Here is a 23,563-nt window from a genome sequence, read left to right as displayed (position 1 = left end):
TGGCATGCATCTGAAAGAGAGTCATTCAGCATGTCTTCAATAAGCTCCTTTATCCAAGTGCAGCTCCAACAATTAAAAGAATGTGGCAAATTACAGCTCTGAGCAAGGCTCTACAAGCCGAGTTTGTGCAGCAGATTGCTTGTGTCGGATTAGCATGAGGTCTACGAATTTCTCAAGTGGCCTGAAGAAGGACTGACATACAGTATCATTATGATCAAGCTCTCTCCTCTCCTTACAATGGCATGGGACTGTGCTAGAAAAAAGCAAATAAGCTTCACCTAATACTGAGAATGTACAGTATTTCAGTACTACATGAATTGGGGTAGTCTGCTTAACCATGCACTGTTTTTACTGTAAACAGCTTATGTGGTGAACCACTTCTTTAGTTATTGCAGAACCAGCTAGCATGTATTTTTTGCTATCTGCTAAGAATTCTTATTGATTTGGCTGAACACTTCTCAGTTTTCCTTCCACTTCTGCGTAGAACGTGACATACAGTGGGGTTCCCCAGGACTACTGTAGCACTCGTTTTGTACTTCCAAGAGAGCCAACAAATGCTTAACGAGGAAGTGAACTTTCTCAGGAGACAGAATTCTTAGAAATAACCATAAAACCTGTGCCATTTGTCATATCACACAGTAAAACTGTTAAAAACAATTCATAAAAATGTTTCAGTCGAACAATGATGTAAAGCCATCTGGAAACTCTCTTTCAATGGCATTCCTGATTTTTCCTCTGAGGTCTCTCATAAAACCACTGCCCTATTCTGGCCTATTAAGCTTCTAAATTTTGACAAGGTACTGTACAATCCTACAGAGAAATAAGGTTTCCAGGGGAGTAACTGACCTGAATTGAAGGGTTATCAACCTGCATGTACTTTCAGACACATTATTGTTTAGTTCTAACTTACAGACCTTGCAACTACATTCAGATTATTAGAATCTCAAATGCAGCAAATTGTATTTTGGGGACAAAACGTCAAAACTTTAAATTGCAACCAGTTATAAATGAGCAAATAATTATAGAACTAACACATAAACCTCCAGCTGAGTGCTGACTCGGCTTCATGCACTAGACTGATTACAGAGCCCTACTGCATAAGCTCCTAAATTATTTCACAATATGAATAATATTGATCATATTGGTATTTTTTTTAAAGAGAAAATTCATTTGGAATAGCGATGCAATGAGCTGCTGCTTTGTAAACAGCAAAAATGAGTTACTCTCTGTTGTCGATCAAAGCACTGCTTCCAGAAAGGCTAATATGTGCTTCTAGCACAGCTCGATCGAATAGAAAGAAACTCCGGGTTAGAAATTGTTTGTTAGAATTAGCAAACATATCTTACTGTACTCCAGGAGCTAATAAATAAACAAAACAACATGTTTTATCCTGAATGAGTGTAGATACAGTGGCTAGTAAAGCCACATCCGCTACATTGAAGCCCATGTATCTACCAGCATCCCTTCACTGCTGAAGAGGCATTTTAGCTAGATCACTCGCTTGAAAAACCCACGGTTAAATCTGCCCCTCACACACACTGCCCTGTAGAAACAAAGATGAAATTCGCTCGAACGACATCAGAGTGCAGGGTTACATGAAAGCTGACCTTTATTGCTGTTGTACACTGCCAGCACAGGATGAGACACAGCGCTGTTGAAAAACAAAGGCTTCCCTCACAGCCAGCATAGAGCACTCGGAGGACACAATAAGCTCTGAACGAGCCACGCTACAATAACGTAAACTCCATCTGGTCAAAACAATACCCAAAATATGCAAATGCTCAGACAATAATAAAAAAACAGCACGACAGCATGAAAAATAAGACAAAAAACCAAGCAGTTACAAATGAACGGTACCACAGCGGATTTTTACTCACTTCTGTTGCCACAGTCTGTGTGGGCACTTCTTTCATTTTAAAGTAACGCAAGACAAAAACTTCCAATGTGTCTTCTAAGCAGTTTCTGCTTTCATCATTTAACCAATATCACCAGATTGTGACACTTCCTCTGTTGTCACCGAGAGAGAAGCTCTTCAACAATTCCAGCAGGCTGGTGGAAGAAGGCTTACAGTATGTTAACAGCGAGCCTTGATCGAATAGATTTTCAACAAGAGCCTTATCCGTGGGGGTTTCAGAGATGTACAAGCCATCAGCACAGCGCTCGCTAGGTTACACTGACCACTGCTAAACAAGCAGCAGCTTTTCCAAACCTGCCCAGTCTCAGTCACTGCAGAAGCCCTCCCTTCTCAAACAAAGCGCACTCCTGCCGCTGTGAATCCAGCACATCGGAGCAAAAAAGAAAAACCACACATCTTGCTTTGCAGCATGTTTAATGCAAGGAGTTCATTCCTTCAGTTATATGTTTAAATAGATCATTTGCATTAACACATCATTTCATTTCACATACTCTAGTGAGGATGTGGTCTAAGTGATAATGATATCAACATGTATATACCCTTGTTCTGTCTATTTAAAGAAAGAAATGTAGGCAGCTTTGAAACAGCGATGGGGCAGCAGCAGCAGCACTGACCTCATACAAGCACGGGCACGACCGTTCATTGTGACATCTGTGTTTGCTTCCTCAGTCAGAATCTCCATCAGCACAGTTCCAGCGCCGACAACTTAGCACAGCGCTAGCTGCCCCCTCCTTCCTTCCAGACACCTTCAGCACTTCAGCAAGGATCATCACATTCCGACAGAGTGAGGAACATATGGCCGCTTCTGAGGAAAGCGCATCCACTCCAGCCACTGGCAGATCTCTCGCACTGCCTCTCTCCTCCTTCTGCTTTCTGCCTGGACGGCGAGCCTGGGAAACAATCACAGCTATTGTGCTTGCTTCTCAGCAGCGCAAGTTCTTACAAGGGAGAGACTCGCGGCCTCCTGCTGCCACTGGGCATGCCCGGCAGGTGCTGACCCCATTTTAAAGAAGAGGCGCTGACTGAGCTCAGAACTCACAGAACTGGGCAGAAAGGCTGGTCTGCGGAGGAGGGGATGGGGGTGGAGGTCAGTTTCTCCAGTGTTTTGAGGCATGTGACAAGACCACAAGACCGAAAAAAAAAGAAACTCCAGGCCAGTTACTGAACGCAAACAAAACTAAAGTTAAAAGGTAGAATGTAGGCAGGAAATGACAAGCCTGAAGCACAGACATATGACTTCAAACTCCACAAGAAGATGGCATTCTTAAATCTTCCTGTTCTAAAAAGTCAGCTCTCTTCTAGCCTTACTGCTAATTTAATTTATTTATTCAGTATACTTGTAGCAAAAACATCTGCTGTACATAGTAAGTAAACATTAATGATATTTTAAACATTAATGTATTTATTGAGCTATATTATTCATACAGCTCTTATAGATAATAAACAGTTGTAGCTGTAGGAAAAATAGTAGTGAAAGAAGCAGTACAGTGCAAAAGTAGTATTAAAGCATAGCGGAATTGTAACTACTAACTGTAAGAGTATTTTCCCCTACAGCAGTCAGTTTAAGGGCATTACTTATTATTTTCGTTAAAAACAGTAATGAAATGACAGAACTGAAAATTCAGAAGGAAGTAAACAAACAACGAACGTGAATCAATCAGAGCACTAGGGAACAGAAAAAAAAAAACTACAGTACATGTGCAGAGATAAGAAATAACAACAGCTCAAAAGCTAGGAAATGCCAGAAAGGCAAATGGTTGGAAAATTAGCTTAGAATAAACTACCTTTACAAAGTGTACATGAAGTTTAAATGCATTACAAAAATCCCAATTATGTTAGGAAATGAACTTAATGTTTATTCATTTGACCCTTTCTCAAAGGTTTACAGCACGTCACCCAGTGTATGAATATGAGGGTTTTCACTGGGTGGAAGAAGACAGATACTCCTAATCTGAGGAAGGAAGAGCAGTGGGCCTGGTTTCCCTGAGACAGAGAAACACTCAGTAAGATGACGCCTCCTGTAGTGTCTCTGACTCCAATAATGATAAAAAAGACTCACACGATGTCCTTATGTCAGCTCTTACTAGCAAACAAAGAAGGTAGATTAGAAAATATTACAATATTAAATAGAAGTTAAACAGCTGCAAATAATGTAAAACTCTTGGTAATGTATTACGTGCTGCCGTAAATATAAATAGTAATAGCTTGTCAAGCAATTCATTTAAGAAAGTTAATAACACATTTTCCAGCTTTTATATCAATTCAATTGGTCAGTTGGATGAATTCAGGCACCACAACAAACTGGGATCCTCTTTAACGTGACTGTATTAATAATAAAAGTCAAATGTTGTAACTGTTCTGTTTAGCAACATGTGATGAACACTCTCAGTCAGAGTGTGTTATTTTCACTTCCTTCTGTGGATTTTGTCCTCCTTTCCTGTGTGTGTGTGTGTTTTTTTGTTGTAATTAGTTTTGCAGAACCTATGGGCAGCCTGTCATGGTGTCGTTAATGGCTTCATCTTGCCCTCCACAGACAGCCCACAGCTTCCACTGTAACTCCACCAGGCAACACACGAGCTCACTTGAGTGCACTTCCGCAGTATCATTCCGATCTGGGTTTCATGTTGTCTAATTTAACTTGTCAGCTAATGGCCCTTCATCCCCACAGATTGGCCGCCTGAGGAAATGGAGAGATCCGCTCAGACCCCCTATTGTTCAGGGCCACAGCTGGGTGCTTTATGTGGTTCTGACCTACTGGCTTTCTGAGTGACAACTATTGGCTGGAGGAGGGCTTAAACAATTGCCAGTGGCTACACAGGCCATTTGACTGGGCAATAATGCCGCTAAAAAGCTATGATTAACAGTGGAGAAACTGCTTAGATAATTGTAACTTGGCATCTGGAGCTCCTGTTAGTTCTGCTTAATTCAATTAAGCCTTGATTGTAGTGGAAGCCGGGAAATATTCATATCTTGCCATTACACACTGCATTTAGTCATGCTTTGTGCTGTACGGGAATGTAGATGTGCTATAAGTCTGAATACTTGAAATTCACGTCCATAGGATAACCTCAAAACCATGAAAATCTCTCCAGGAAATATTAATAAAATAATCAGCCTCAACCAACAGGACTTTAATCTTCGCTGCTTTTCTAACACTAATGGGCCTTGCTCCAGATACCCTTAATCTTACTTCTGTAAGAAGATTAAATAACCTTGCATCTCAAGATTAAAGAATGCCAAAGTGACCTATTATGCTTCAAATGGTATATTTAATAAAAAATGTTCTGACCTACAACACATTTTCGGTGAGCAGAGTGCATTTTCTTATAGTTTGTTAATAATGTTAATAATGCTATGGGTGTTTTTTTATAAGGAACCAAAAGGGTCTCAAGGAAAGTCCCTTGAGAGAGAGTCTTGCTCATTACCACAAAGTCATTATTTTTTCTGTCTATGTGCTCTATTTAAGAAGTTCAAAAGGTCAGGATATTTAGATGAGCCCCTGCTCTTTAAAATACATCTGGTATTGCTAAGTAATAGATTACTGACTGGAATTTATATGAATCTGTTGTCAAAGACACAATCCTACAAATCTAGTGGACTTTTTTCAAAAGCACAGCAAAGACTTTAAACATGTGCAGCCACTCTCCATGTACTTGCTTCACTAAAATGTTGACTTTTTAGTGTTTTCTGCTCATCATGCTTCACTGTTGTTCAGCTAAATTACTTACTGCTAAATTACTGGTTTGAAATGGAGGTACTACTCAAATTAAAAAGTCATAATTACACATTTCAATGTAAAGACATTTACAGCAAATACAGTAGGAACAAGTATTAAACAAAAACATATCTATATTATATAGTGTGAATATTCACAAAGTCGACCATTAAAAAGTCTAAACAATCAACACAGCTTCAGTTTTTATAACAGTTTTAAACCTATAACAACTGTATTTATTATTTTTCTAATTAGAATTCTAATTCAGTATTTTTCAGTATTCAGAAATTCAGCACAAAGTATTTCAAGTAAGCATTATAAGAATATAATCAAATAAGAATTATAAATACAATAAGGTATACTTGTTTTCACCATGTGGTTACAAAGCAAGAACCTAGAAGTAAATTAAACAAAAATGTAAACCCACAAACCAGTCCAAGAATGCAGACCTAGTACAAGATTCCAGCTTTTAAATCTGCACTGGTTCCCTGCTTTCTGCCTCAGAGAAATGTAGTCTTTAAAAGTGCAGCTAATCACCTATAATTAAAGCGAAGCGGCACTGATTAATGAGAAATGGTCACACATTATGTATCTGAAGGCAGTAGAGTGTTGCAATACTATTTGCTTCACTGCTCAGGAATCAGGAAGCACATATTCAGACTTTAAATAATACACGTCAATATTAGTCCTGTATAAGTATTTAAAGGAATCCTGCTGAAAAAGATCTTATTTCTGTCACAAACTAAAGTACACACAGAAACAAGAATTACGTTAATTTAAAATTTAAATAGTTAAATCAGTACTTTACTTTTCCACCAAAATAATAGGCCAAACTAGAGTGACCTTCAAAACACTTATCTAGTGAAGTGTTCACTGTCTCAGAATCTGTTCAATGTAAATGCCAGTCTTCCTTGCAAAGTATCAGGACATTCACAGCTTTCTTCACCAGTTCTGAATGCTCTTAAATAAATCGTTGAACATTTTAATTGAAGCAAGCTGAAAGGGGGTGTGTGGAATATGCTTATTCACAAACATTTTTCACATGAGCCTAATACTGGGATATGTAGCAAACTTTATTTTGAGATAGAATGTCAGACTTTTACACAGCAACAAAAGTTGTCCTGTATGTGTGCATGTTAAAAATAAATGAAGCAAAATATAATAATTTCTTAGTCCATAAAAAAATAGATTGCTGCTATATAACTGACAAACCTTTATAGCTACAACCCCTATTCTCATTTATATTAAACAGCATACAGTAAATGAATGTAGGATTTTTATTTTGAAACTTCTACCAGGCCATTTGAATCCTCAGTTTGGCAAACTAAATTTCTGATACATTTTCAAAGAACCGTGAGCTTAGCTTCATTCTTAATAGTAGTTGCGCACTTTCATGACTACTGAACGAGTGAAAATAGATAACGACCAATCTCATTTCAAAGCTTCAGTCAGGTTTCTTGGCAAAAAACTTGCCAAGTCCATAAAAGTCTGCTGACTTTTGCAATGGAAGTACACAGCACTTACAGTTCTATCTAGCTCCTTGCGGATATGTGATTTCTTGGAAACACAGGTACTGGCATTGGAAAAAAGAGGAGGTTGCCAAACCACAATACAGGAAATGGCTTTTAAATTCAATACTCTATAGCACAGATTAAAATCCTTTTGTTGACATGTACGACATGAAAATATAACAAAACAGCACCATAGATCCAAAAATCATAAGAATATCCATCCATTTTCAAACTGTTTTCCCCAAAATTGAGGTCACAGGAAAGTACTCCTCCTGGCAAGCAACAGGCACAAGGCAGGGTACACCCTGTGCCGGACACTAGTTCATCACAGGGCCGTCACAGACACACTCACACCAGGGCCAGTATGTGTTTGGACCATTGAAGGAAACCGGAGCACCTGTAGGAAACCCATGTGAACACAGAGAGAACATACAAACTCCACGCAGACAGCACCCCTGGTCCAGAATTGAAACCAGCACCCCAGTGCTGCGAGGCAGCAATGCTAATCACTGTGCCACCACCCTCACATGAACATATAGAAAATTATTTTGTTTTAAGCTATTTTTTGCAGAAACCTTCATACTGTATCCATGAGAATTTATTTCGAGTTTATTCTGAGCACTGCGAGTAAAACTCACAAGGAATAGTTGCACCCATCGCACACGCTTGTAATTATATTGCAGATGACTAATCAATGGTTTGCACCAAAGAATAAGGTAGGGTACTGTACATACAATAAATAGGGTACTGTACTAGGCATAAAAGTCTTATAAATCATGGAAAATGTTTCAGGTGCAGAATATGCCCTTGCAAAAGCATATACAGTAGACAACATACAGCAAACTTTGAGTTCAGATTAAAACATTTACTAGAAGCATAAATAAGCACTTGCTTTTTCCCGTGTGGTCACCTGATTACATCTAGGGAAAAGAGTTCCATAAAAATGATCATAAACAGAAGTAGAGATGAATTTGCACCAATATTAAGTGTGTGTGAGGAGATTCTGGTACTGTACAAATCCAAATCAAATCATCTATGACCAAAAGTAGAAATACACTAATATACAGCAGAAAACCACTGCATTACACCGCTTACTGGTCTCAAAGATCCTGTTTGGACCCAGAGAACAATCTCTTAGCCAGAACTCCTTAGTGCTGTAGGAATTGAGTGTGGTAAATACTGTCACATGGCACGTACAGTAGCTTATTAATGTTATGGGATTATCACTTTATTTAGCTGATGGCTGACAGAAGTCTCTAGTCTGGGTTGTAAACCCAGGCACAGAAACCAGGATTAGCTCAGACTCAATAAACTGCAGTAGCCTGAATAGGGAAATTACCTTTTTACAATCAAAAGAAAGGTTACAAATATGCAGAAGCCATTTTGCCCGCCTGTGTTAACAAAAAGAAAGGCATTCATATTATATTACCACATAACACAAAAACAGGAACTGAAAAAATAAAAAAACATGATTTCAAAGCTTGTTGTTTCCTTGTCTACATGTCTAGAGAATTTTTGAGAGCACATAAAAAAACTTGTGTACACTGGCTATTATTATGATGGTTTGCAATAACATTTTTAGGAAATGCCTTCTTTTGCAAAATAGTTATGCATTGGAAATAAATGGAAACTCTCCAGCCACATCTCTATGAGGCTGATTCTTGACCATGTGGATCCTGGCAAAATATTTTCATGGAAAATGTCTGAATTTATCAGAACATATTAGAAAAATCAATAAAGGTGTAGGCTACGGGGTGTAATAAAGATGTAGCTTTAAAGTTGTCTTTTGAAACATAAGAGAAAGTTCTCAATTTCCTTTCAAATTCTTAATACATGTTTCAAGACCTCATAGTCTCTTCTGCCCAAGACAAAAACATGGATTGATCTTTCTGTTCTATTCTGAAGTGATCTCAGAACACCAATACCCATTTTGTCATGTGGATGCCAAAACTGAACAATTAAATGTCTTACCAAAGCATAACTGCCCTAATTTTAATTGTATACTTTTTACTATACAATGCCACACAGGTGTTTCCAGTCATTGCCCTGGGGGACTGGTATGTCTGTAGGCTTTCTTGATCTTTTTAAGCTCCAGCCCCTAAAGAGAAGCTGTAGAACTGGTCCAATTAATTCAGTAACGAGTTGATTCCATGTGTTATGAGCCCAGCTGGACATGGAAACATGTGGACACACTGGCCCTCCAGGAGCAGGATGGGGGTCCCGTCTGAACATCTTGCAGGGCTTTTTATTGCTCCTCCAGATTGCTTACTAGTGTGTTAAAAAGAAAACCTCTGCCTTGAGAACCAACCTCCACAAATGTGATTCCAGCAGAGCAAATTCTTTCAAGAGAGCAAAAGAAAGAGAGCAGAATATAAATGAAACCCACCTATCATTAAATCTTCAGTCTGTCACAAAACACACCACCTGAAAATACCTTAAAATAATCTCTTTACTTCATCAGTAGCTAAACTGTAAGTCCGGTATAAAATATACTGTTATTCTACTGTATTCACAACCCTCTTTATATTCCCACAGAAGTCCTTTTCAAAGGAGCAGCCATGTTCTGCTCACAATGTTTATCTTTATATGGTACGAATCTCTTCCTTGTGTGTGGGTAGAGTCTTCATTTAAGAATCCAAGTGTTGAACAGCCCACAGAAAGAGAGCCACTGGAGATCCAGCTGGGTGAAACCCAGACTCCTCCAGGTTGGTGAATTGGGGCTCTCCTCCACCTGATGATCAGGCATTTGTGTTTCCTCGCAGGACCATACCACAGGAGGATTTGATGGCACTTCTCGTTGCCCTAGTAGCCTGTAGTCAATGAGAGTGGTAGAGATGGACATCCACCAGAAGGACGATCTTTCCTACAATATCTTGAGATCTGCTCGTTCCTGTCTTGATGGACATCTAACTGGATGAAAGCCTGAGCTTCTCTCATGAAAGCATTGTGTCTCTTAACACATTATGCTTCCTCCAGCTGGAAGATCCCATCATTGAAGGATCTCATCACAGGAGTGATCTGGATTGGTAGCAACTGTGAGTGCTGCCCGGATGGTGGTGGGGTGGAAAGCAAGACAAAATGGGCAGATCATGGGTTGGTGTTGGGCTACATTCACATATCATGCTTGGAACAGAAGTGCACAGAGTTGACTGACGAGTTGTCAGAAGTATGCTGACGAATTATGGCTTCTCTGCAAAACAGAAATAACCGTTTTCTACATTTCAAGCCGAAACACCAATGTCATGATGGAAAGTAAAGATTCTATCCAGCTTGAACCCCAGGTAGATTGGTGTGCTGGAGAAAGTGGGTGACAAGTTGGTTCCAATGAGTCTGACAGTGGTGTCTGTTTGCTTCCCCATAGTTCAAGTGCAAAACTGAGGAAGGTTTTCTGAGTGTTGAGACAGAGCAGCTACTGGAGGAAGGAGGTGTGTATAGTCCTTTTCGAGAGACTTCAGTATATCTTCAGAGACCTTGCTGGTGTAAACTACTCTCATCAGGGTTAGCTACTGCTGACAGCAGAAACTTCTTAAAATACCCTTGCCTTTTATAAAAAAAAAGAAAATACTTCCTCCTTCCTCTACAGAATTAAGTGGTAAGAAAACTGTTTTACACTTAGCATAATTCAATCAATTCACCACACCACAAGCAGTACATTCAGATAGTTTGAACTTTCCACTTTTTTCTAAAGGTTTTAAGTAAAAAACCTAAGAAAGACTGTTTCATTTGTTTAATTTCAAATCTTTGCATTAAGCACACCAACCAGTAAAGCACAAATCCAGTGTCTCAAGTTGTAGAATGCAGCAGATAATTGAGGCCTCAAGTTGAAATCAATTTCTTTCCGGTGTTACTCTCTTTGTCTCTTACTCCAGGAGCTAAATATCTGTATTTATTTCCATAGCAACACTGGTTTCACAACCTTAGACTCTCAGTTTTTCTGACCTCTGATACATACATACATCTGAATTGTTTCTAACTTTAGTAATGCTGGCATGTTTATTTGGAAAGGTCAAACACTTAATTTTCTAAGAGGAAATTTGTATAAATGTCATAAATATGTATTATACACAGCTTATTACCACGGTTAAAAAAAATAGCTGGGGGTCATTTCAAATAATTAACATAAAAGGCTTTGCCATTTAAGAGACATTTAAAAGACTTGAATGGAACAAGTTAATGTCTTACATTTTCAGAACTGATATAATGAAATTACAATTGCAAAAAGTGTAATTTTCAGTTCTCTTTTGATCTGATACCAGATGTTCCTTGGTTCAAATATTTAGAAAGCCTAGACAGAAGTGTTGAATTTCTTCAGGGGTTCTTTGAAAAAAAATACCTTGGCTTATCATACATTTACAACTGATAACTTTCAGAACATAAATTCTACAACACAGCAGTATTAATTCTTGAACGTTCTATTCAGGATTATCTGTACAAAACAAGTCCAGAATGAATAAGTATGAGTTTACAAAGATATTTTAATATTAATGCATTTAATTCCGCAATTAATATTCTACTCACATAGTGTATACATGTACGCATTAGAGCTCTGCTTATGAGACGAGAAAATAGTATGAATGCGATTGGAACAGAAAAGCACAGTGCTTACAGGAATGACAAATAACCCAAGGGTACTTTCAAAGTAAATCTACAACTGTCGCAAGAGACAAACACTATCTCCCTAAAGGGGAGCATCAGAAAACTCAAATCAGCATAATAACTCATGCATAATTTCACACACTGAAACAGAGCATCTACGACAGTTATGTATGTTTGAAAACAGCAACAAAAAATCTAGAACAGCCTTAAGTGTTTTTCTAAAAATGAATACAGCTAATTGCCAGTATGAATATTGCCAGTGCAGCAGTTGTGACTGCAGCTTCTTATGGACACAAAGCTCGACAGCCAGTATCACAAGCAGAACAAGGCCCTTTCGGTTCAGTCCCAGTTCCGTTTATCAGCAAGAGGATTATGGATATCCTGTCTCCTCAGTATAGATCATTTCCTGAACTTCTACAGGGCTGAGCTGAAACAGGCAGCTTATGCAACACAATTTGCGCAGCATGCCTTCCACACCGCAGAATGGCAATCAGTCGATAATGAAAGCCCCCACAGGTCTTCTGTTGTATTGTAATGCTGCAATGCTGGCTTTGTCCCAGTTTGTAGAGCACACTCTACTCCTATCCTTGGCACAAATGACAAAAATAAACTTTCAACTGAAACTCACACGTTAAACTTTAAGATAGGGCTTTCTAACCCAGCTCCTGCTAAACTACATGGATCTCATGTTTCCACTGCTACTAAACCGAACAACCTGTAAAGCAACAGAAGATTAGTGTGATTGTGAGCTCCTGACTGAAGGCATCTTCAAAACAAAGTCCTGGGGCTCTCCAAGTCCTGGGCAGACATCTTTAGCTTTTCTCTATTTCATTCTATTAGAATTCTATTGGATCTACTTAAGAATTTGATTGATTTTCAGCTCTGGGTTCAAATAGCCAATTAAGGATCGATTCAGTAATTAATGTACAGTACTGATACTGGAAAGAACAAATTCCTGTGATGGCACGGACTGGATGAACCTAGGTTGCTTCCTGTATATTTTCCCTGGATGAAGGCTTTAAACCTGCTTAACATGATGTAAAGAACAGTGATCAACAACAAAGAGCACAAGATATCCAATAGTTGACCATTGGATCAGGGCTTTGATAAATACAGTAAGACTAGGAAGGATTCAGACATTAGCTGCTTAATTAGCAGGTTAAGGTCTACTGAAATGGCCTGTCAAAGGCATTAAGATGGCGATGATTTAAAGAGATCTAAAAAGGCCTCCAGACTTTTGGCCCTTGAGGACAGACTGTAGGAATGCCTTGTTAAATGTGGGATTCTCTCAATACATCAGTACAACACAGGAAAACTCTTCTAGGCTTCAAATTTGTTCACTAACAAAAGGGTAAATTAAATCTTATCCATACAATTTTATTCTAAGGATTTATCCTGTGTGTCACAAACTCTCTTAGAGAGAGAAAAAAAATCATGAGTTGTACAGCAATCCAAGGGATTCCAAAATGAGTATAAACCCACCCAAACCCTGTGGAATTTGACCAATTACGGGGTCAGATTTTGCAGACTTCCAGTCACAGCCGGCTAGCCTGAATCAAGTCCACCATGTTGTCCAAATGTATCTACCAGTCATCCTGTACTTTTCTGAAATCTCTTAAATAAACACTTACTTATCTGATTGCGTTACACACAACTTAAAGTCTTTGGATCCCGGGTCTTCCCGAAACATTCCAAATTACATGATACAACTTCTCAAACCAAGCATTTAGACTCCATGAAACTAATGTCAGTAAGATGTTTCCATTTGTCTTTGACCCACAGCAGTGGCTTTTTGGTCCTTTAGCATGTGTAGCAAAGTAAAACCAACAATCCTGCCTTTTTGTGAATTAAAAGCAGTGTGGTAAGCAGTTCTTGGGAGAATGCTAAAGTACTGTAGATTAAGCACATATGTGTGATTCTACAGAACTGAAATGGGTGGTTTTCACTTTGGGCTGTTTGAACAACAAGATGCTAATTAAAAAACAGCCCCATATTCTCGTTGTTAAGGGCTCAGATCTTCATGCAGTAAAATAATTCCTTGGTAGTTATGCTCCAGGAGTCTAAAACTTTGTGGAGCTGCATAATGAGCACTAGCTGGGCAATATGCCAGCTCCATGTGGTTCCCGCTGCAGTTGTTTATAAGAGCCACACAATGTGAGCATCACTAGCACTGCCTCATAGGAACTCTATAGAAACCCATGCAAGCATTAGAAGCCCTGTCCACAAGCCTCGTCACTGCAAATCTTCCATGTACATAGCATAGATAAGTAAATGCATGCTTTTGCTAACGCAATGTGTTTCAGGTTGCTGCCATGCAGGAGGGTGAACATCTGTCCCAGTTTGAGCTTTATTGCAGCTAGGAGCAGGTTTTCCCACCAGGACGTTCCTTTACTTTGCTCCATTCATTTGCCCTGTCCTGAGAAGTATCCCATTCCCTGCCAATGAGAAACATCCCCATATCATGATGTTGTTCGGATGATGTGCTGTGTTGTGTTTGCACCAAATATAGTGCTTTGCATTAGGCCAAAATGTTCTATGTTAGCCTTTTTAGACTATAGAACGTTTTGCCATTGAAAAAATGTAGCTTTCACTAAAACAATAATCTAAAAAACGGAATGTGCTTTAGTGGAGCAGTCAAAGTCCTGACTTGAAACTTACTGACAATCTGTGGAAAGACGTAAAAATTGCTATCCATGTGCAAATTTTTCAAGAAGAATAAGTAAAAACTGCAGCAAGGCAACAGTTTTTCAGTTTTGCCCTTTAGTTTTTACTGACATGTACTGAAACATACAGTATCTGACCCTTAGTTTAGTTCTCACTTTAAGAATTCAAGTTTACAATAAGTTTAAAAGCTTTTTACACTAAATATTTGTATGTGAATTTGTATATACACAGTCGGCAACAAAAAAGTAAGTGAGAAATCTAATGATGCTGGAAATTTCACAAATTCAAATCTAGCATATGAGAGAGAGAAAACCAGAGGCGAGGGTGTCTGTGAGTGAAGGGCTCGGCGGCATTGAGATAACCTCGAGTTGATCTCGGAGGCGGTCATGAAAAGGACAGAGACATGTACAAGCATGAAACTCTGAGCCTGAAAGAGTCCACAAGCCAACTGCTCAAAGAAACACTGTAGCATGCCTTGTGTCCTAGTCGCCTCACTATTCTCACAGGAGATTTTGTATAAGCCGAGGTAAAACAGAGCAAAAACGTTTCCCAACAGGCTGAGGGGCGCCCTGTTGTGTCACAGTGTGCAGTATTCTGTTATATAAAAAATGGGACACATTAGAAAGTGTCTGAATACTTTTGCAAGCCACTGTACAGTACATATATACACTGTATAAACATCTGAAATCTTTGACAAAAAAATGGGTTTAGGCTTAAAAATTTTGGGCTTTCAATGGCTAACAAACGTGAGCTATTAGCATCAGTCTGCTACCATCAGCCATCAACCTTCAACTTACTAACCTGTGTCTCTTTCCTGTTGCATTTTCAGCTCAAGTCAGGCATATTTTAAAAGAGACTGGTCTCCTTTTAATTAAATTGAATAATGAGTAGGTATTATTGTATAAATGATAAAACCTGTTCTTGCACAATTTTCTCAAAAATGCATTTGGTTCCTGCTCAAAATAAAAATAATATGAATGTACAAGTCTACTAAAACCTTCGTCAGACTGCCATGAGAAAAAACTAGATCAGATCAAAAAGTGGTATTTGAGGGCAAATTTCCACCCACAATGTCTGACAGCTGCACCCATTGTCCTGTAAAGCACAGCAAAAGTGAAAGAACAGTAGGAGGGAAGATCATTTTACTAGATAATGTGATACAGTAAATTTGTGTCTATTTTAAAAACTGAACTTTTGGGGGATTCTAGTGCCTTGAACTGTTGAACTGTTAATCCAAAAGATTAAGAAAACACTCTTGAAATAACTTCATTGCTATCTTGCAGTTCTAGGGCCCTAGGTTCAATTCTGGACCTGGGGTGCTATCTGCATGGGGTTTGTATGTTCTTCCCATGCAGGTCTTCTCACGTGGGTTTCCTCTGGGTGCTCCAGTTTCCTCCCACAGTCTAAAAATCATACTGATAGGTGAGTTGGCTTGTGGGAAAATACAGTGCAGGTCCTGGTGTGAGTGTGTATACAGTATATGTGTTCGTCTCTGTCTGCGATAGATTGGTGTCCTGCTCAGGGTCTACTGTACCACGTGTATAGGCTACCTCTTCACCCTGATTTGGTAGAAACATTTACAAAATGGATAATCAGAACAACCACCACTTAAATCTGACTATAAGTATTAATTCACAGGTCACCTGCTGCAGAATTCTTTTAACAAAATAATCTGACAATTTATTTTTAACTGTACTTCTTTACATATGTTCTCTTCAGTTGTTGTATATAGATAGATAATACTTTATTCATCCCATAGGGAAATTGATGAATATTGTATATGTCTACAATATCTTTACAAGATGTCTCTTTAGCATTAATTCACAGTCATATGAATTGTAAAATTACAAGTAACACATCTATGATCCTAGGAAAAAAAACAGTGCACAGGTATGCCCATTTGCCCATTGATATCTCACAAACCATGTGACCAGGGAATATAAGTGTTTATCCTATCCCAGATTTTGCAAATTGCTAAAGCAATTTGGATACTTTTGATTTTGTGATTGTGAATATCCTGTTTCTGAAAATTAGTTATCACATCCTTGGGGAACAATTCTAAGTCAGTATCCACTGTCTGTTTTATGTTGCTAGTCAACCTGAAATTCTGAAGTATTAGTTAAAAACCCCAACATTACTCGACGCCAGAGAACTTTAGAACTTTTATTTGACTACTGCCATCTAGTGACTGCTCACTCAGAATAAAAGCTTTGGTGCTCCAGGGAGAGGGAAAGTCTTACACAACAAAAAAATATAAGTAAACATGCTTTAAAGATACTAAGTTATACAATTCCTATTTAAAGATAATTGAACAGTAATTTAATTTAAGAGCAACAGGGCAATGATTGAGAGCATGTTAAATTTTTCTGTGACAGTCTGGTTTGGGAACAGACAGTAGCCACTCAGAAGAGGAACCAGCTGGATAGAGTGGACCACACTACTTCTAAAATAATTGGCTGTGACTTACAATCTGTCGCCTTCATATACACAACATGTTTAAAAAAAACTCAGAAAACTATCAGTGACCACTCCCACCCAGCTTTTCCCCCGTTTGAGCTCCTTCCCTCAGGATAAGGATAAGACGTATCAAATTTAGAAAAGAGTAGTCCCTGAAGAGCTTCTACTGATATATCTAAATGGATATTGAATGCTATATGATGGCAACTGTCAACCAGAAAAAAATAGTAATACAGTAACAGGCAAGAGGAGGGATTTCAGGTAGAGAACAGTCACAACTGTGATGCTAACTGTGGTTTGGTTGACCCCACAAATAGAATGCCAGGTTTTTCAACTGATAAACGGTTGTTCTTTTGCCCTTCCACACATTGCAATCCAATAGTTAGCCGAGTTGGGGCTCCATAAAGTCACAAAGCTGCTGACAAAGGTTAGAACACATCCATTACAAAGTCAACGTATTAGCCAGATAAAGTTCAACTGAACTGGCACCTGACAAGCACTCTTTCGGCATGCATGCATGCCACACAGAAAACTCCCAAAATCTGAACACAGACTTGATTAATTTATTCTGTCCTTAATTTAAGTGTACCACAATCAATTCATTTGTTACGATGAAACCAAGGTTTGCGTCTCTTGAAGAATTCAGTCAGTGAAAAAGAGTTAAAAAACAAAGACGCTTATTCTCCACTTCATACACAATTCATGATCATGGCTGGTATTGTTTCCACATAAAACTGAGCAGAAATCATACAACCATCACTGGCAAATTCAAATAACTGTTTTTACTAAAAAGCTAATATAACATTTTCTAAAAGTCTCTTTTCCTTGTGGAACCCGTTTCAAGCAAACACCTTAACAATAAAAATACCACTGTATCAGGTATTTAATTTCGTTATCCATTGATTGAAAATAATTCAAAATTATTTTTCAAATTAAAAAAAATATTTACTGCAGAACTACAGGGTAGATTGTTCACTCTGAGCTTTCTCAGAACAGATCCGTTAATTAAGAAAATCTGAATCACTGCTGATTTTGCACATTGCAGGTCTTTGGGGTACAATGTTTGCTTGTATCTCAGGACTGTGAGGCTCTTGTGTTTTGTATATAAGGTTGATCAACCCAAAACGTAGTTATTCTAAACACTTATAATCTCCTTGGTTCATGACAATTTACCCCGATGTGAAATTTCGGACAGATGTGGAGCTGTCATTGCTGCAAAACAAACAGCCATAAAACTGAGGACTCAACAAACCAGTCCTGAGCAAATTATTACACTTGAGTGTTCTGGAAAAAAGTAGTTCAAGGAGTCCACATTTCCTACTGAGAGGATGATAATTTAAAATAATTTCTATTCTAAAATATCAGTAAAATACTGTATGAAAATCCCTAAAATATTTACATCACATGATGAAACATTTGATAGATTATTAAATTTATTTTTATAGAACTCTTATTCTGCTTAATCAGTAGTATCACATCAAGGAGTAGACTATTTGAGAAAACTGAGGAATTCTGGTTAGTTAGCATTAAAAAAATAATCATTTTCTCTAAAGAAACAAGTGATAATTTTATTCCATGCTGAAAAGAGAAGAGAGAAAACAACGTTTTTTCTTCGTTTTTTTGTCTTCTTTGGGTTTTCTTTCTTCTCTTTTCAGCATGGAATAAACCTGTCGCTTGTTCCTTTGCAGACTACGCACGCTAACGCAGCTACCCACCTGAATCATTTTCTCTAGTTCTCTAAGGAAAAGGCTGATTTTTAACTGCAATATACACACCATCTTATCATCCATTTTCTAACCACTTCATTCAAACAACACAGGGTTGCAGGGGAGCTAGAAACTATCCCAGTAAGCTAAGGGTACAAGACGAGATACACCCTGGAAAGGAGGCTAGTCCATCGCAGGGCACACACAGACATACCACCATGCAACTCACAACTGGTAACCCACTGACGCTAAGCAGGTGTGAGCCTGGTCAATACCTGGGTGGGAGACCTCCTGGGAAAAACTAAGGTTGCTGCTGGAAGAGGTGTTAATGGGGCCAGCAGGGGGCACTCACCCTGCGGTCCATGTGGGTCCTAATGCCCCAGTATAGTGATGGGGACACTATACTGTAAACAGGCGCCGTCCTTTCGGATGAGACGTAAAACCGAGGTCCTGACTCTCTGTGGTCATTAAAAATCCCAGGGCGTTTCTCGAAAAGAGTAGGGGTGTAACCAAATTTCCCATTGGCCCTTACCAATCATGGCCTCCTAATAATCCCCATCTATGAACTGGCTCTGCTCTCCTCCCCACTGATAGCTGATGTGTGGTAAGCGTTCTGGCACACTATGGCTGCCGTCGCATCATCCAGGTGGATGCTGCACATTGGTGGTGGTGGAGGGGAGTCCCCATTACCTGTAAAGCGCTTTGAGTGGAGTGTCCAGAAAAGCGCTATATAAGTGCAAGCAACTATTAATTATTATTATTATTATTATTATTATTATTATACACACTTATACCAATGTCAATCTTCCAATATGCCAATTAACCTACCATCATGTCTTTGGAATGTGGGAGGAAACCAGAGCACATGGAAAAATCCATGCAAAAACGAGAAGAACATACAAACCCGACTGTAACTACTTGATCCAGGATTGATCCTGTGCTGAAAGGCAGTAATACTACTGTAACTACTGTGCCACAAACACCAATTAATTAAATGTTCTTCTTCTACTCTATAGTTACTGGTTCATTGTGGTCACATTATTGTAAAAAAGTACAATAAAGGCTGCCAAACCTGTGACCTTCCAAGCTATTCCCTGTGTCAATCAATGCTGTACAGTATGTAACACTTTTTCCCTTCAAACTCTTAATGGTGACATTACTGCCCTCTGTTGTCTGTGCTGGTTATTGACCACAGGCATGAGTGTTTTGAGTCATCTGAAAGGTATCGTAATTACGTGAGTCACTGTGGCAGGACAATCACTAAACACAAAATCAGAAACTGCTGCACAGCTGTGGAACACATTAACCACTATTTCCATGATTAATTAAAAACCTGACAACATCAAACGAAAATTAAGATGACTAAAATGTTAATTTGCCAACTTTAGAATTGCATGTAGAAGCTGTGTACTGTATATGAAATGAAAAAGATAAATGGTAAATTGCAATAGAAACGCTATTTTAATATGAATCAAATTAAAAACAATTCTACTAAATTTATCTCTGTTGTACCTGTATATGTATTTCACAATGTATTAAGGTGTTTATTATAGAATAACTGTTACAAGATTGAGCAGTTTACAGTGACTTTAGAAGCATGTATTTGTGTAAAAATGTTAGAAAATTAGAAATAAAAAACAGTAGATGTGACTCATAATACTTTAACAGAAAAGGCTGAAAGGCATGAGATAAAAAATAAGAAAAAAGAATAAGAGCTACAGTCAGAGGTAACGTTCAATAGACCTGAATTTGCAATACTGACAAAACTAGGCAAATTCTATTGAAACTGTAGTGCAAAGTTTGTTAATAAAATATTTATCATTTATTTCAAAGGAAAATTAAGTTATCTTTTATCGGATAAATCCTCAAGTCAATAATACAAAGTTCACAATTGCAGTACTTCCACAAAAAATACACATTAAAAAACAGGGATTTTTCTTCTAGAATAAAATCATGAACCCAAGCTCAACTGAAGGCAAAATTTCTCAAAAAAGCTGAAAACAAAAAAGAATTATGGGCTTTTGTCTCAGTACCTCAAGATAGCTCTGTCAGGAGATAACTAGGGCTTTTCAGATTGTTCTCACAACATCTGCTGTCCCGTCGATTTTGGACCCAAGGTTTGTTTTGGCATTCCTGTAGTCACACAGCAAGTACTGTCACTCTTTCCAGGAGATGATAGCTTTCTTTCCTTTTGCATTTTGCCAAGCTCCCAACTCTTAAAGCAGGCCTGCCCTGGCTGTTGTCTATGCGGCAAGATATTGTGGAGCTGAAAAGTACCAGTCAAGGTGCCAGAATTTAAACCAGATCCGAGAAAGGAACTGTCCTTTTTAAATGTGTTCACCTTGCATTTCAGTTCTTCGGCATCTAGATCAGGGCTGTCCAATCCACTGTTTTCTGCAGGTTTTTATTCCAACTCAGGACTCAAAAGGCTAAATGGTTACTGGCTTAACTAAACCACACTAAACTTTTTCCAGCTCTTCAGGTGCTGCTGTTTCAAAGAAACCAAGTAAATCTGCAGACACAGGCTGAAAAACAGTCCTCTAGGAACAGGACTAGATGCCCCTGATCTACACTGACACTGCCCAGTTGTCTGGAGAGAAAGCAGGCAACATATTCAGCTGTCCTAACTCACTATAAATCAGGTACCACATGGCACCCCTCCTGCTTTTCACCGAGTGGCTCAGAAGGGCAGCACAAACTCATACAGGACAAGAGCCCTAAACAGAAAATCAACAGCTGCCGCTGTATAAGTAACAGTCATTCCAGTTCTAGGATCCCCAGTTCTCAAGCACAGGCTTGGCATGGTTCCTTTTATCTTGAGCAGCCAAAGCCAACATTTCTTCAGCTGGTAGTGAAAATACAGAAGGACGGAACCACATTACTGATGAACCTCAACAGTGAAAATAGAAACATGGCTTTAATAGTAAAGGCCTTCACACCTGATGCACAAACAGCAGAAAGAATTGTCCGCCTGGCAAATGTAAATGGATCTCCACACTTGACCTGATCTCCACACTTATTGACTTGTGTAACTTGAAGGTACAGTTTTGAAAGCATTTTAAAACATCAAGGTATATTTCTTATAAAACATAAGATGCATGTACAGTATTTATACAAACTGTATATTTGTATAAATATAGAGATGTGACATTTGTACTTTTTTTTACACAGTAAAAGTGGATGGCACGGCACAGTGGTTAGCCTTGGTGCCTTGCAGTGTTGGGATGCTGGGTTCAATTTTGGATCTGGGGTGCTATCTGTGTGGAGTTTGTATGCTCCAAAACCAAGTGGCCTTTCTTTTACCACAGTCCAAAGGCATCCTTGTGCAGGGGCAATGCTAATCTTTCCAATTTTAGTATATGTGCTGTTAAATCATACAGTATGTACTAGGCATACTGGTATGTTAATTAGCTTTTGGGAAAAACGGCCCTAGTGTTTGTGTCCGTGTCTGCCCTGTGATGGACTGGTGTCCCATCCAGAGTGTGTCCTGCCTTGCACCTGTTTCTTACTGGGACAGACTCTAGCTCCACTGCAACCCTGAAAATGGATGGATGAACACAGTACAATTGACAGAAGATACTTTTTTTAACCATGGTTTATTTCAGGCAGAAGTACAGTGAGCGACTGGAGGTCTAATTTAACATAACCTCTGCAGCAAACACAATATGAATCAATGAATGTATAAGCACTCATGGAATAGGGCCCAGTGCTCTCTGTCTTTCTGCAGGAAATGAGAGATCTGTCTTGACCTTTCCCCTGAAAGCCAAGGGAAGTCTGCATAATCACAACTTCAAAATTTCTTTCAATAAAACTCCGGGAGTGCAGTCTTCTGATTTACAGCTCATATCCTCAAATACAAACTGCCTCATTGTTCTTTTCATGTTTCCCTGCCAGATCTGAACAAAAACAACAGAAAGAAGGACCACTTCTTGGCTGAACTCCTGCCTGGCACACTAATCAACAGTTTCTAAACACCCAAAAATCTGCATTTTCTGTTTCTCTGCCACAAAGATACTGGGAAACCGAGCAGACTGTCTTGCAAAGAAAAAAGGCCATTATCACAGATCAGTAATATGTTATTGACATTCCAGAATAGCAACAAACATCTTAGTAACAGAATAGTGGAATAAAAAACTATGATAAAAAGTGAACACTTCTTTAATAATTATAATAATTGCTTACACTTATATAGCACTTTTCTGGACACTCCACTCAAAGCACTTTACAGGTAATGGGGACTCCCCTCCACCACCACCAATGTGCAGCATCCACCTGGGTGATGCAACGGCAGCCATAGTGCGCCAGAACACTCACCACACATCAGCTACCAGTAGGGAGGAGAGCAGAGTAATGAAGCCAATTCATGGGGATTATTAGGAGGCCATGATTGGTAAGGGCCAATAGGAAAATTGGCCAGGACGCCAGGGTTACAGTTGCTGTAAGTGAGTTGCAGAGTGATATGGCTGCTGGCTGCTTTGAAAGTCTCGAAATCAATAATTTAGTTAACTTGATTCTGACTTGTTGTATGTCCTGTTTTATGTTGTTTTATTCTCTACTACACTACATCACTACAGACCAAGCCCAGGAATGTCACTGCCATCTGTCTGGAAAAATAATTTCAAATTAGTTTCAAAAATTGCACAGAGCTTTGCCTCAGGACCTGGATATTCTCCTTAAGGATAATTTAAAAAAAAATCTGCTTCTGGACATAATATATCTTTAAATACATCAAAAAGCATACTTCAAAGGGGATTAGAGATGAGAAAATCTCCAACCACGATCCCCCATAGAGACTGGAAAAGCACCAAGGTGAACACCTCCATCACCCACAGAGAGAAGAAATGGCCTAAGACGGACACCACCATCTCCTATAGAGCAAAGCACCAAGAGGGACCACCCACATAAGAGATCCAAAAAGCATAGAGGGGAATGCCCGTAATGAGATCAGTATTCTCTGAAAGTGCATCAAGCCCTTAAAAGACATATTGGCCACCCCCAC

At 38.9% G+C, this 23,563-nt stretch overlaps 1 protein-coding gene across 13 annotated transcripts in view; it reads right to left on the bottom strand.

The window, feature by feature from the left end:
• fgd4a (FYVE, RhoGEF and PH domain containing 4a) overlaps positions 1-23,563 on the bottom strand; it is a 125,821-nt gene that overhangs the window by 70,813 nt on the left and 31,445 nt on the right. The window contains exon 1 of one of the 13 annotated variants that reach the window (XM_088646837.1): positions 2,530-2,979. The exons of 10 other annotated variants lie outside the window; for them this stretch is intronic. The gene's annotated coding sequence lies outside the window, so the exon portion shown is untranslated. Of the gene's footprint in view, positions 1-1,877; positions 2,197-2,529; positions 2,980-23,563 lie in introns of those variants that run through there. 2 more of the 13 variants (XM_088646838.1, XM_088646842.1) reach the window with 2 other exon arrangements.

The sequence above is a fragment of the Lepisosteus platostomus genome, chromosome 9 (genome assembly GCF_059453375.1).
Source record: "Lepisosteus platostomus isolate fLepPlt1 chromosome 9, fLepPlt1.hap1, whole genome shotgun sequence".
Classification (NCBI taxonomy): domain Eukaryota; kingdom Metazoa; phylum Chordata; class Actinopteri; order Semionotiformes; family Lepisosteidae; genus Lepisosteus; species Lepisosteus platostomus.
Note: the sequence above shows the minus strand (reverse complement) of the source record. Positions and strands in the feature narration are given on the sequence as shown.